The following is a 12,017-nucleotide window of genomic DNA, read 5'->3' as shown; positions in this document are numbered from 1 at the left end:
CATTTTGCAAATTGCTAAATTTTCCATTTTTTTACGACATTTTGGTATTTTTCACAAAAAAACACAGACTGTATCGACCCAAATTTACCACTAATTTGAAGTACAATGTGTCACGAGAAAACAATCTCAAAATCACTGGGATAAGTAAAAGCAAAAAAAAGTTATCCCCACTTAAGTGATACCTGTCAGATTTGAAAAAAAGGGCTCTGTCAGGAAGGCAAAAACATGCTGTGTCAGGAAGGGGTTAATGACCATATTGAAAAAATAAATGATAAAATACCATGGAAGCCTCCTGTTGCCAGGCCAATCTAACCATCCTGTTGGACCTGTGTAGTCACGGGAGAAGAATGTCTGACCATACACAGTATTTGCAGTTACACAAACACATCATAAAATGGACTTTGCTGAAGGTAGTCTTTCTTTTGATTTTTTTTTAGCACACTATGCCCAAAAAAGGGTTCAGGAGTAAACAAATCCCTATTGTACTCCCTACTTTGCCCACTCAAGCTATGTTAGAAGTTGTTCTCCTTTTCTGGATTGCAGGAAAGCCCCAGTGACCTGGCATTACATTACCAATGCTCACTTTGGAAATTTGGCAAAACAATATGCAAATCCGTTTTACACTTTTATATTAAAGCTTTTTTTTAATCCTGTGTAAGGATGTAAGAGTTTTATTTATGAAGCCTCTCTCTTATAGAAACCCACTGCTTCTGATCGTGTGTTCGCCATGTCTTGCTAGTAAAAGCATTGCCGTCTTTGATTTTTCAACAGAAGCAGTGTTTTACAACAGATGCTTCATGAATAAACAGGTTTAATGTCTTATTTACCATGTTACTAGTCTTTAATTGTTGTTCTGCACTTTTTCCACATGATGGCAGCATTGCTTACCATATTGCAGCTTTGTGGAAATGTTTCCATAAAGGTAATTTTTTACACTGTATAATGTGTGAACAAATGTATACACAATGACTCCTTACTAGCCTATTTTAATAGCCTAATGCAAATATAATAGCCTAATGCATAATAAGCAATAAAGTTATTGTGCTTGTTTAGTGTAAGGCAAGTTACAGCTGGATCTGTGAAAGAAAGATGCTGCTACAAATTAAATGAAGGGAAGCATGATACATTTATAATTACAAGAACATTTTGTGGTACTAATAAAAGCTATATGGATAAATTGGCACATTTTATCCAATCAGTGAAAAGTGGGATATTTTAAATTCCATACTGTCCCTGCTTAGTGAATGACTGCAAATAAATGACCGTTTCCATGCCCCTGGCAGATGCACAGGCAGAGTTGACCAAATCACATTTTTCAAAGAGCTTAGTGGTGATGCATTGCGATTAGCTGCTGCGTGTTTTACCATTTAACTTCAAAACAAAGCATTTAATGACCATGTCAATTTAATACCTCCTATGGATGAAGATCTTTAATTTGCTATATGATGTGCCCTGCTCAGGCAACACCACCCTAGATAGCAAGTCACATCATTAAAATAGCGCTTAATTTTATATGACATTTATATAATGTACATGTGACTTGTGTTCTTTGAATTCCATTTTCAGTAAAAGCAGGTGGATATATTTGTTGTAGATCTACCTCAAGGGTAGGATTTTCATATCCATAGAAAAACACTTAAACATTTAAAAACATATTTAAAGTTTAAATATTCTGCTATAGATGGGTTTTTCCTATTTACAAATACAAGTAATACCTGCTTTAGCAGCATTAATTATGTTAAAACCTCTATATATATATTGCAGTTCAAGGCCAGCAATGCTCACTGGTGAAATGTAACCTGGCCTGATGTCTTCCCTGTAAATAGCTGAAGGGCTGAGAAATAATGTAATATATTTTACTTGCAAAATAGCAAATATTTGTTCCACACTGATGCTAATCCAGGTGACCGAGTATACTGACAGAACACCAAAGCTGCACTCTTCAACAATGAGTGTAAAGTCCTAATCCTTTAGATAAAAGCACCTTAAAGGTACGTATACGCACAGATTTATCTGTCCACTCTATTTGATGGGAATAAAAACCTGGAAATGTATGGGAGCAAATGACAATCAAAAAATTGTTCCCAAATGCTTGAAAAGACAGTGATCAGTCAGACAAATTGTTTAAATCATTCTGATATAACAAATTTATTAAAGCATATATTTTTTCTGTTTTCCTGCATTTGGGTGAAGATTTTTGATTGTCATATGCTCACATACATTTCTAGATAGATTGGACAGATAAATCTGTAGGGGTGTATGCACCTTAAGTGTGAGTTTATTCTCTTAAACTGGGAACACATTAGAAGGACAGCCGCTGCGATGAAACGATCTGGTAAAAGATATACAGCCCCTTACTCAGCAGTTGCCTCTCAGAATGTTCATTTAGCAATAAGTGATCTGAGTGTGATATTCGTGCCCAAAATCACAATGCAGGCAGTGATTACACCCCTGGCGTGTATCAAGCTGCACATGCTACAGGACTCCTGTGCATGCAAGGTCTACTAAGGTACCCACTGCTGGCTAAGGGGCCCATTTAAGAAGGATTGTATATACAATGCAATGTGGGTGTAATAACACCCAGGATCGCATCATAATATGCAATCCTAATGTTCTGCTATGTTGCTGCAGGGACAGGGGCTCTGATAGGATCTCTGTGTTCTGCTTTGCTGGGTGTCTGCAAATGTGCAGTTAGCGCTGACCACATTGCCCTTCCGGCAGTGCGGTCTGTAGCCCATAGTCTATGCTACTGAATGGCTGTAGCCCTGGGACCTGATGTGATACGGTGTCCCCCCTTCCCCCTATAGAAATGGGGTAAGCAGCTGTGGCAGGAGGTATCCTTCCTACATACATTTGAAGGATACTTAGCAGCTAACACCCAAAAATGGGTGTTTTGGGAGAATTAGCCGCAAATATATGATAAACTGGCCCCTAAGTTTGCTAAGTGTAGCCCATAGGCCAGGGGCGTAACTATAGCACCGCAGCCCCCGCGACCGCGGGGGGGCGCTATGCATGTGCGGGCGCCGGGGGCTGCAGTGCTATAGTTACGTTACACCCCGCCGCACCATCCCCAGTCTTTACCTGTGCAGGTGGGGGGGACGCTGCGGGGGACACAGCTGCAGCAATTACTTACAGCTGAGCCGGGCAGGGGGAGCCGGGAGCTGTCTGTACTGAAGAAGAAAAAAAAAAGCCCATACAATGAATGGGCAGCCTGTGATTGGCTGCTGAGCGCTCTCTCAGCCAATTGCTGACTGGATGAGAGAGCGCTCAGCCAATCACAGGCTGCCCATTCATTGTATAGGCTTTTTTTGTTTTTCCTTCTGTACTGACTGTGACAGCTCCCCCTGCCCGGCTCAGCTGTAAGTAATTGCCGCCTCTGTGTCCCCCGCAGCGTCCGTCCCCCCAGCCGCCTCGGTACACGGTGTGGGCTCAGTAATAGTGCGCCATCAGGGCAGCGTCCCCATACACTTCAATGGGAGTAACACGGAGTGTGGAATACGCAGTCTGCGGATGTCTCCAGATGCCGTAGCGCCGGCGCCATATTATTGGAGTGTAAACACTGGTGGTAATAATAAGCCATATCAATAATAAGCAGCAGCAACAGGACGGGAGTAAGACGCGGTGCATAGAGCTGCGTGTGTCCGGGTGGGTGTCGCACTATATGCACCGAGGACCGCCACATAGTGATCCCACGCTCCCGGTATGTCCGCGCTGACCGGTGTGGAGACCTCGGCAGGGGTAGTGCTCAGGCGGGCACCTGCATTGACGGCTACCTGGGGGAGCGGCGGGTGAGTGGCTGGGTGCCCTCCCTTTAACGGCGGGGGGGCGCCCAAAATGTAGTTACGCCACTGCCATAGGCTGTGTACACATGGGGGCGATTTTGTGTAATATCGCCCCCCGATGGGAGTGTGCACTGTCGATATATTGCCGGGTGCGCGCTCCCGTTTTCTCCCCCGTAGTGATTGCTGGTCGCAGGAACATGCTCCTGCGACCAGCTGATTTCCCCCCCGGCAGTTTCTTATTCATCAGCGACCATCTCTGGTCGCTGATGCAAACGGGACACTGAGCTATATATTCCACCGTGTGTATGGGGCTATAGGCTACAATATCACTAATGCGATCATCATTTGGGAGCATAGTAAATCTGAAAACATTACATCACCAGTAGAAACCTATGGGTATCTAACTGCAGTTAGAAATGGAGGAATTGCAGTAGATACTGGATAACTGTTGCAATCCCTTATTCATACATTGGGGTGATACTAAATATGTGTAGGTACTTACTGGGGAATACACCACAAGTATTTCATGACAAATGGGCCCAGATGGTTCTTTATCATATCTCAGCAGTGCTGACCTACAGCAACCATTGAGTCTTCTTTTCTGGCAAATTACTTACCATTCTTCTGCCCCCCACAGCCTAACCCTAAAGCTGTGTACACACAGTCATTTATCGCTGGCAATATGGTCGCTGAGTGACCATATTGCCAGCAATTGGAGTGTGCACCGGGGATAAATCGTCGGGTGCGCTCTCCCATTTTTAGCCCCCTAATGGTCGCTGGTTGGAGGAGCATGCTCCTCCGACCAGCGACTTCCCCTTCCTCTTCTCCAGGCAGTGTGTCATTTTCATCAGCGACTATCTCTGGTCGCTGATGAAAATGGAACACTGAGCAATATGGTTGCTCAGCAACCATATTTCCAGCGATTATAGCCCGTGTGTACGCACCTTAAGTCTCCTGCTAATGCCTAAACCAGGCTAGTCCATACTGGCCCTCCAGCTGTTGTGAAACTACACCTCCCAGCATGCTTTGCCATAGTTTTAGCATTCCCTAATACCAAAACTGTGGCAAGGTATGATGGGACTTGTAGTTTCACAACAGCTGGAGGGCCATAGTTTGGACATGTCTGGCCTAAACCCTCCCCTTCTGCATAATGCTTACCCATCTTGCATACTTATGCCCAAGACACTGGTGTATTTTGTTGGCATCCTGTTCGGCGGGATCGTCACCACATAACATTATTAGAATGTTCATGCGGTCTGTTGTATGTTTGACAGACTTTGCCACAATTGATTTAAAGGATACAAAACATAATTATGTTCTTCATACTGTATTTATGGTTTTGCATCATCAATGTGTAATGTAACTATTTCTAAAATTTCCTATCAGTAGTTTGGAGAACCTTTACTTCTGCAGCAAGAATACTGGTGGATATACTGTACTGTTCATTCATCTTGTGGAGTTTAATCATCTTTGGAGTATGGATGAGTCAACTAATTATGTAAAATTGACCTCTGGAAGGCACTGTGCTACTGCAATTCCATTTGGTGTGCTGTAGAAATTCACAGGAACTCTTTATACAAGAATTATTGTTGTTGGATCTTCGTTACAATTTCAAGTAAATTAGATCAATTAATGTAATGTATGAATATTCTTCATATATAAATGATATTGGTTTTAAGGCCCTGCAATACTCCACAGTAATGACATATGGAGAAAGCAGGACAGACATAAAACAAGGACATATAAACAAACAAAATTGTTGCATATAATTGCTACATTTTAAAAAATCCTAATCATTGGGCAGATCATGCTCCAACAGGAGAAGGACACAGCTGATCAGTAAGTAAAAGCCCCTATCCACTTACGTGAGGCATCGCATGCAATACCCCAGCAGCTCCCGTGGCAGGATGGCATACAATACAGTGTGCGGTTCTTTGGCATATGATGTATCATATGTAATAGTTTTCCTGGCTGCGGGATCTATTGGATCCTTTGTGCAGGATTAATTGATCTGCAGATATATCTACATACACGCTGACCCTTATTCTGATTCACTCGCAAAGGCAAATTCCTTCTCAAATGGACAAAACCATGTGCAATGCAGGTGGGGCAGATGTAACATGTGCAGAGAGAATTAGATTTGGGTGGGGTTTTACTTCAAAGAGAGATCTATATTACAGGGGTAAAATAAAGCAGCCAGTATTTCCCTGCACAGAAACAAAATAACTAACCCAAATCTAAAGCCCTGTACACACACATCGATTTGCTTTTGATTCGATGTTAGATTTGATTGTCTAGTAGATTTGGCATTAGATCTTTCCATTCGATTTGGCATTAGATCTGTACTTTTGCATTAGATGTCGAATTCGATATACATTCATGGTACATTGTACACATTTGATTTAATAGATCGATATTTCCTTGGCTGCACAGTAGATTTTTCTGTTCGATTTTGTGAAAATGGGAGCACACATCGAATTGAATGTAGATCGAGAGTGACACAAAAACCATTCGATTTCGTTTAGGATTCGATTTTGCTTCTGTAAGCAAAATCGAAAATCGGGAAAAATTGATGCATGTGTACAGGGCTTAAATCTCTCTGCACATGTTACATCTGCCCCACCTGCAGTGCACATGGTTTTGTCCATTTGAGAAGGAATTTGGGTACTTATGTAGTATCTGGGCGTCCGATTTAGAAATCGGATCGCATCGCATCGCATGCGACCAAATCGTATGCGATGCGATGGTCAAGATTTTTCCATAGGATTCAATGTTAAAATGGTCTGAGTCCATTTTAACATAGAATTCAATGGGAACAAGGGGTCCTTTTCCTTTCCCCACTATCCAAGTGGGCATGGAGTTGGATATAAACCTGTGGCGAGCGTAGCGAGCCCCGCGAGGGGACACAGAATACTTTTTAAGAAATATGCGTCCGCTCGCCACGCTTCGGGCTTGCCACGCTATATAAAATCAACTCTATGCCCACTTGGATAGTGGGGAAATGAACAGGACCTTCTTAACATTGAATCCTATGCAAAATCGCATCGAATCGCATCGCATCTGATTGTATGCCTTAAGGTAAGGCATACAATCACAAAATCGGACGCCCAGATACTACATAAGTACCGGAATTTGCCTTTGCGAGTGAACCAGAAAAGGGGTTCTAGCCAATCTGTCAGGACTGCCATCACAAATGGGTGCACGCATGGTGAGCTGTCAATTACAGGTGGTGCTCGTGTGGCTGTATGGGTGGTCAGCAGATCGCCTGTATACACAGCACGATGCGCTGATATATCTTTATATATATATATATATTGGGCTATATATTGGGCATTGGCTGTGCTACACAGCCAATTTGATATATCTGTGAATGATGCCATTCACAGATATATCGATGGTACACATTGGCTGATGGTACACTGATATGTCAGCCGTTCAATCAACACCCAATATATTGGCCAGTGTGTACACACCTTAAGCAATTTTGACTAAACAATTTCATCAAATTAATGATAGTATGATCTAGTCAAAATTGCCTTGCCTTCCATGTCTATCTATGCCAGGAGATACAGGCTTAAGCATGGGTATCTAAGCAGGAAAAACACTGGGAGATTTTGGCTAAACTTGTTGACTATCTAGTTAAAATCTCCTGCCACATTCTTGCCGTGTCTACACCCCTTAACAGTTGTAAAATTCATGGTTGTAATTTCTGCAGATGCTTCCAAGCGGGATGCAGTTAAAATCCCGGCGGTCGGGATCCCGGCGTTCAGAATCCCGACGCCGGACCGCCGAAATGCCGACACATTCTCCCTCCTGGGGTGTCCACGACACCCCTGGAGGGAGAATAAATTAGTGTGCCGAGCGTAGCGAGGCACCGGGCCCGCTGCGTGGCGAGCGCAGCGAGCCCGCAAGGGGGGGCGATCCACGTCCCCCCCTTGTCGGCATTTCGGCTGTCGGGATTCCGGCGTCGGGATTCTGACCGCCGGGATTCAATACTGAATCCTTCCAAACATGATTTTGTTTCAGCTTGACAGCACACCCCTGCTGATCATGCAGTTGGTGACAAGATAGACAGTTTTAACTGCATGCTCAGACGACAAGGGGGGGGGGGGGAGATCTTTGGTTATTAACCAGTTGCACCGGGAGGTGGATGCAAGTACTTTTTACCCAGGCCTGGATCTGGTGGTGGGCCCAAGTCATGCTCCTCCTCTCCCATTGCAGGGAGCAATTTTTACCAGGGCCTGGCTGAACTGTCAGCACCCCTGTTGTTAACAACCCGTTGGCATGCACATCATATACACTATACGATATGTATAATACTATCATTAATGATACCGTTATCATGCATATAATTTAAATATTTGTACTACAGCGACTACATTTCCAATGTGAGCCAACTACAGTATATATTTAAATCTTTTGTAAAGGGGTTATTTATCAAACCAGGGACAGATAAAATTGTGAGAGATGAAGTACCAACCAATCAGCTACTAACAGTGTTAAATAGGTTATGGGTCAATAGGTCGACAGCAAATAGGTCAAGGTCAACACATGTAAAGATTGACACAAGATTTTTAGGTGTCAAATTGTAGGTTTCTACACATGATATCTCAAGGAGTGTACCCAAGGGCTAGCTTCACTCACCATGCTTTGTGAAACGCATCGGCACTGATTACCGTTCCCGAACGCGGATGGTAAAGTTTGAAGGAGGTCCAAAAAATTCCAAATTACTTGTCTTGACCATTGTCCACCATGTCGAACTTTTAACTGCCGACCTTTTGACTGTCGACCTATCATTCAGATACCTATTAAACACAGGATGTAAAAAATTAAAGGTAGAAGCTGATTAGCTAGCACTTTGGTTCTGGCTGTAATATTTGTTTGAATCCGCAAAAGGTCGCAGCTCGCCACGCTTCGGGCACGGTGGCTCGCTCCCAGGGGCGGATTGGCGGTACTTGTGTATTTTGGCGGCGCCCCCGATGTCCGTCGTACGACGAACAGATCGCATCGCATCGCATGCCATGCACCCGATGGCATGCGATGCGATGCGACGCGATTTTGACCCCCTATACGACCAAAAATCGTATAAGCACCCTAAAGGGTGCTTTTGAGCACCCAAATGGGTGCTTACAATGTTAAATGCACCCCCACGCCACCCCCCGCTATAAACGTGAACCCGAAGCGTGGCGAGCGCAGCGAGCCCGCGAGGGGCGGCGGTACGCGTCCTACGACCTTTTCATACCCCCACTATCCACGTCGGCGTGGAGTTGAGAATAGAATAGTGTGGCGAGCGCAGCGAGCTACCGAGCCCGAAGCGTGGCGAGCGCAGCGAGCCCCGCGAGGGGACGCGGATACCTTCACAGTTATACGCGTCCCCTCGCGGGCTTCACAGGTGTCCGTGGCGACGCGGACACCTGTGAAGCCCGCGAGGGGACGCGTTTACCTGTGAAGGTATCCGCGTCCCCTCGCGGGGCTCGCTGCGCTCGCCACGCTTCGGGCTCGGTGGCTCGCTGCGCTCGCCACACTATTCTATTCTCAACTCCACGCCGACGTGGATAGTGGGGGTATGAAAAGGTCGTAGGACGCGTACCGCCGCCCCTCACGGGCTCGCTGCGCTCGCCACGCTTCGGGTTCACGTTTATAGCGGGGGGTGGCGTGGGGGTGCATTTAACATTGTAAGCACCCATTTGGGTGCTTAACATTGTATAAGCACCCATTAGGGTGCTTATACAATGTTTAATCGCATCGCATCGCATCGTATGGCATCGTATGCCATGTACAATGGCATACAATTTCAAAATTGTATGCCATCGTGCACTATCGTACGATATCGCGTCGCATCGCATACCATCGTATGTGTTATGGTATGCGATGCGATGGGCGCCGCCAAAATACACAAGTACCGATTGGCTAGCACTAATGACCGGCTTGGAGGGGAGGGTGTTAACACTAATGACAGGGGACCCGGCTTGGGGGTGCGCCACTTACCATGCTGCTTGCGGCCGCACACGCTCAAGGCCACTCAGTCCTGGGTGACGTCACCCGAAAGTGGCCATAGTAACACTGTAATACCGGGTGACGTCACCCGAAAGCGACTGGCGGCCATATTGACTGTGGGCAGCCAGTAGTTGGTGGCTGCGGCCGCGGGCACTAAGCGCTGTGGTAGCGCAGTCCGAGGCCTGCGGCCCAGCCAGGGATAAAGTGGCGGCCCAGACAGAGAAAATGCGGTCTAATCAGTACCGGCACACCGGGAAATGATCCGGTTTCCCGGCGTGCCTATCCGCCCCTGCTCGCTCCGCTTTGCTCACCACCTGGTTACTAAAGGCAACCAGTGGGGGCGTGGATAGTGAAGGAGCAAGCCCCCTGGCCGTGCTCCTCCCCCTGGATGTGGAAGGTCATTTAGCCCACTACAATTTAGCATCTACCGTCTCAGTAGCCTGAGCCTTCCACAGATGTAGAGCTACAGTAGCTGATGGGAATTGTGGTGATTAATGCTGGCACCGTGTGCAGATCACAGCCGGCATGCCTCTTAGGACTTCCAGAATTGCACCCTAATTAGTACTTGTTTTATCTCATGTTCTGTGACATATTCAGCGTTCTAACTGCACCGTACCTGGCTGGGCAGCAGCACCGCAGAGGTTACGGTGTGAGCAGGGCGAAGATGCTGAGTGACGTCACCCTGGGGCTGGAGAATATGTGGAGCTCTCCCCCACCTCTCCCACTACTGGTGAGTGGTGTCTGTCCCAGAGCCAGGCTCCTCCCACCCCCCAGCATTACATCCAGCTAGCAGCTGCAGGCAGCCTCTGTCTCCGAGCCGCGGCCAGCGATCACTCTCCTGGTGAGTACAAGTGCCTATTGCTAATGCAGTGTGCGTGCCTGGCATAGACTTATCATATGTCGCTCTCCTATATGAGAAAGAGGGGATCTACTAACGGGCTCCACGATTATGGAAACCCTTTCTCCCTGCGTAATAATTGAGGTGACATTGAAGAGACGCCGCAGATAGGTGTTCATGTGGGGTTCCCCCATTGTCCCCTGTGGACAGTAGTACCACAGTTTCCGGTGTAGGTGATATCAATGTGATTTATCACGTGAGGAGCCCTGCTGAGCCCCGAACAGGATCATGTCTGGCTGCTGAGAGCGAAGTTCACTAGAGACTCTCACAGGGTGATCTATCAGCCAGGGGTTGTGTGCCATCCTATTTCTGCCAGTGTGTTAGTTGTTACTTATTGGAGACGGCACTCTTTAAAATCATGATTGATGCAACTACATAACAGCAGAGTGAGGGAAAGTTCTGATTTTGTTGTTGTTTCCAGGTGTTCGGTAATTACCTGCTAGTTGTCACTGCTACTAATAAAACTACATCATAACTCCCAACATGACCCTCTCCAGGAGGGACACAATGCTCTGTTTCTGGACATCCTGTGTCCTGATTGTCCAGCCCGACAATCAGCTCCTACCTGTCATTTTTTTTAAACCCAGCCTGTAACATGACAAGTAGGAGCTGATTGGCTGGCTGTTTATCACTCTCCATTTTATCGCTTTTTGAAGCTTGATACATCTGGCCCTATGTGTTTTGAATACTGTTGGCCAAATGTTTGGTTTTTTTAAATTTATTTTAAATGTACATTAATCTGACCCACATATTGCACATTTCCATGCTTTATATAGCAGGAATTTATTTGTGGTGTGTTTTTTTTTTTTTTGCTCACAGCTGGAAAATCTCACTACTAATAATGAGGCTTAACATTGCCCTGTGTATCACTAATTTCAGAATCTGTTCTAATTTAGTCCATCTTGTAATGGTATAAACTCCTCCTTTTTATGAGCAGTAACATTGGCGTCCTAGTAACTTAAATGACTTTACTTTCAACATTTCAATCTTTACAACATTCATCCTAATAATCATAGCAGCAAACGTTTTTCAGTGCCAGGTTTCATCCCCATGTGTACTGTGAGAGAGGGTAGGTACCCCTCCCAAATGAGAATGAGTTAACTGCCTCTTACAATAGTTGGAACACCCCTATGTCTCCTTTGATGACTGCAGGCTACTCCAAATCTGCCCTTTAATAATGGCAGTAAGGCCTGGGAAATCATCTGTGTTTGTTAAATAGGACTAATTCCGTGATCTTGTGTACACTTGATGTTTCTGCAGGTTTACTGGGCCCTAAAAGCTATAGGCTCAGTGGCCTGCTCAAACATATTTTATTATGGAACTTGTACTTAGTGAGCAAT

The 12,017-nt window shown here is 45.5% G+C and overlaps 1 protein-coding gene and 1 long non-coding RNA gene across 2 annotated transcripts in view; one reads left to right on the top strand and one right to left on the bottom strand.

Moving 5' to 3' along the window:
• The window catches only part of LOC146074482 (uncharacterized), a 129,985-nt gene extending 119,503 nt beyond the window's left edge, over positions 1-10,482 (bottom strand). Inside the window, exons 1-2 of the long non-coding RNA XR_014473429.1 lie at positions 10,396-10,482; positions 8,427-8,587 (exon numbers count right to left, since the gene is read on the bottom strand). This is a non-coding gene — a long non-coding RNA (uncharacterized LOC146074482). The remainder of the gene's footprint in view (positions 1-8,426; positions 8,588-10,395) is intronic.
• CSRP2 (cysteine and glycine rich protein 2) overlaps positions 10,462-12,017 on the top strand; it is a 28,257-nt gene continuing 26,701 nt past the window's right edge. The window contains exon 1 of the mRNA XM_083182594.1: positions 10,462-10,620. The gene's annotated coding sequence lies outside the window, so the exon portion shown is untranslated. The remainder of the gene's footprint in view (positions 10,621-12,017) is intronic.

Source organism: Crinia signifera, chromosome 4, assembly GCF_055691185.1.
Source record: "Crinia signifera chromosome 4, ASM5569118v1, whole genome shotgun sequence".
Lineage (NCBI taxonomy): Eukaryota > Metazoa > Chordata > Amphibia > Anura > Myobatrachidae > Crinia > Crinia signifera.
Note: the sequence above shows the minus strand (reverse complement) of the source record. Positions and strands in the feature narration are given on the sequence as shown.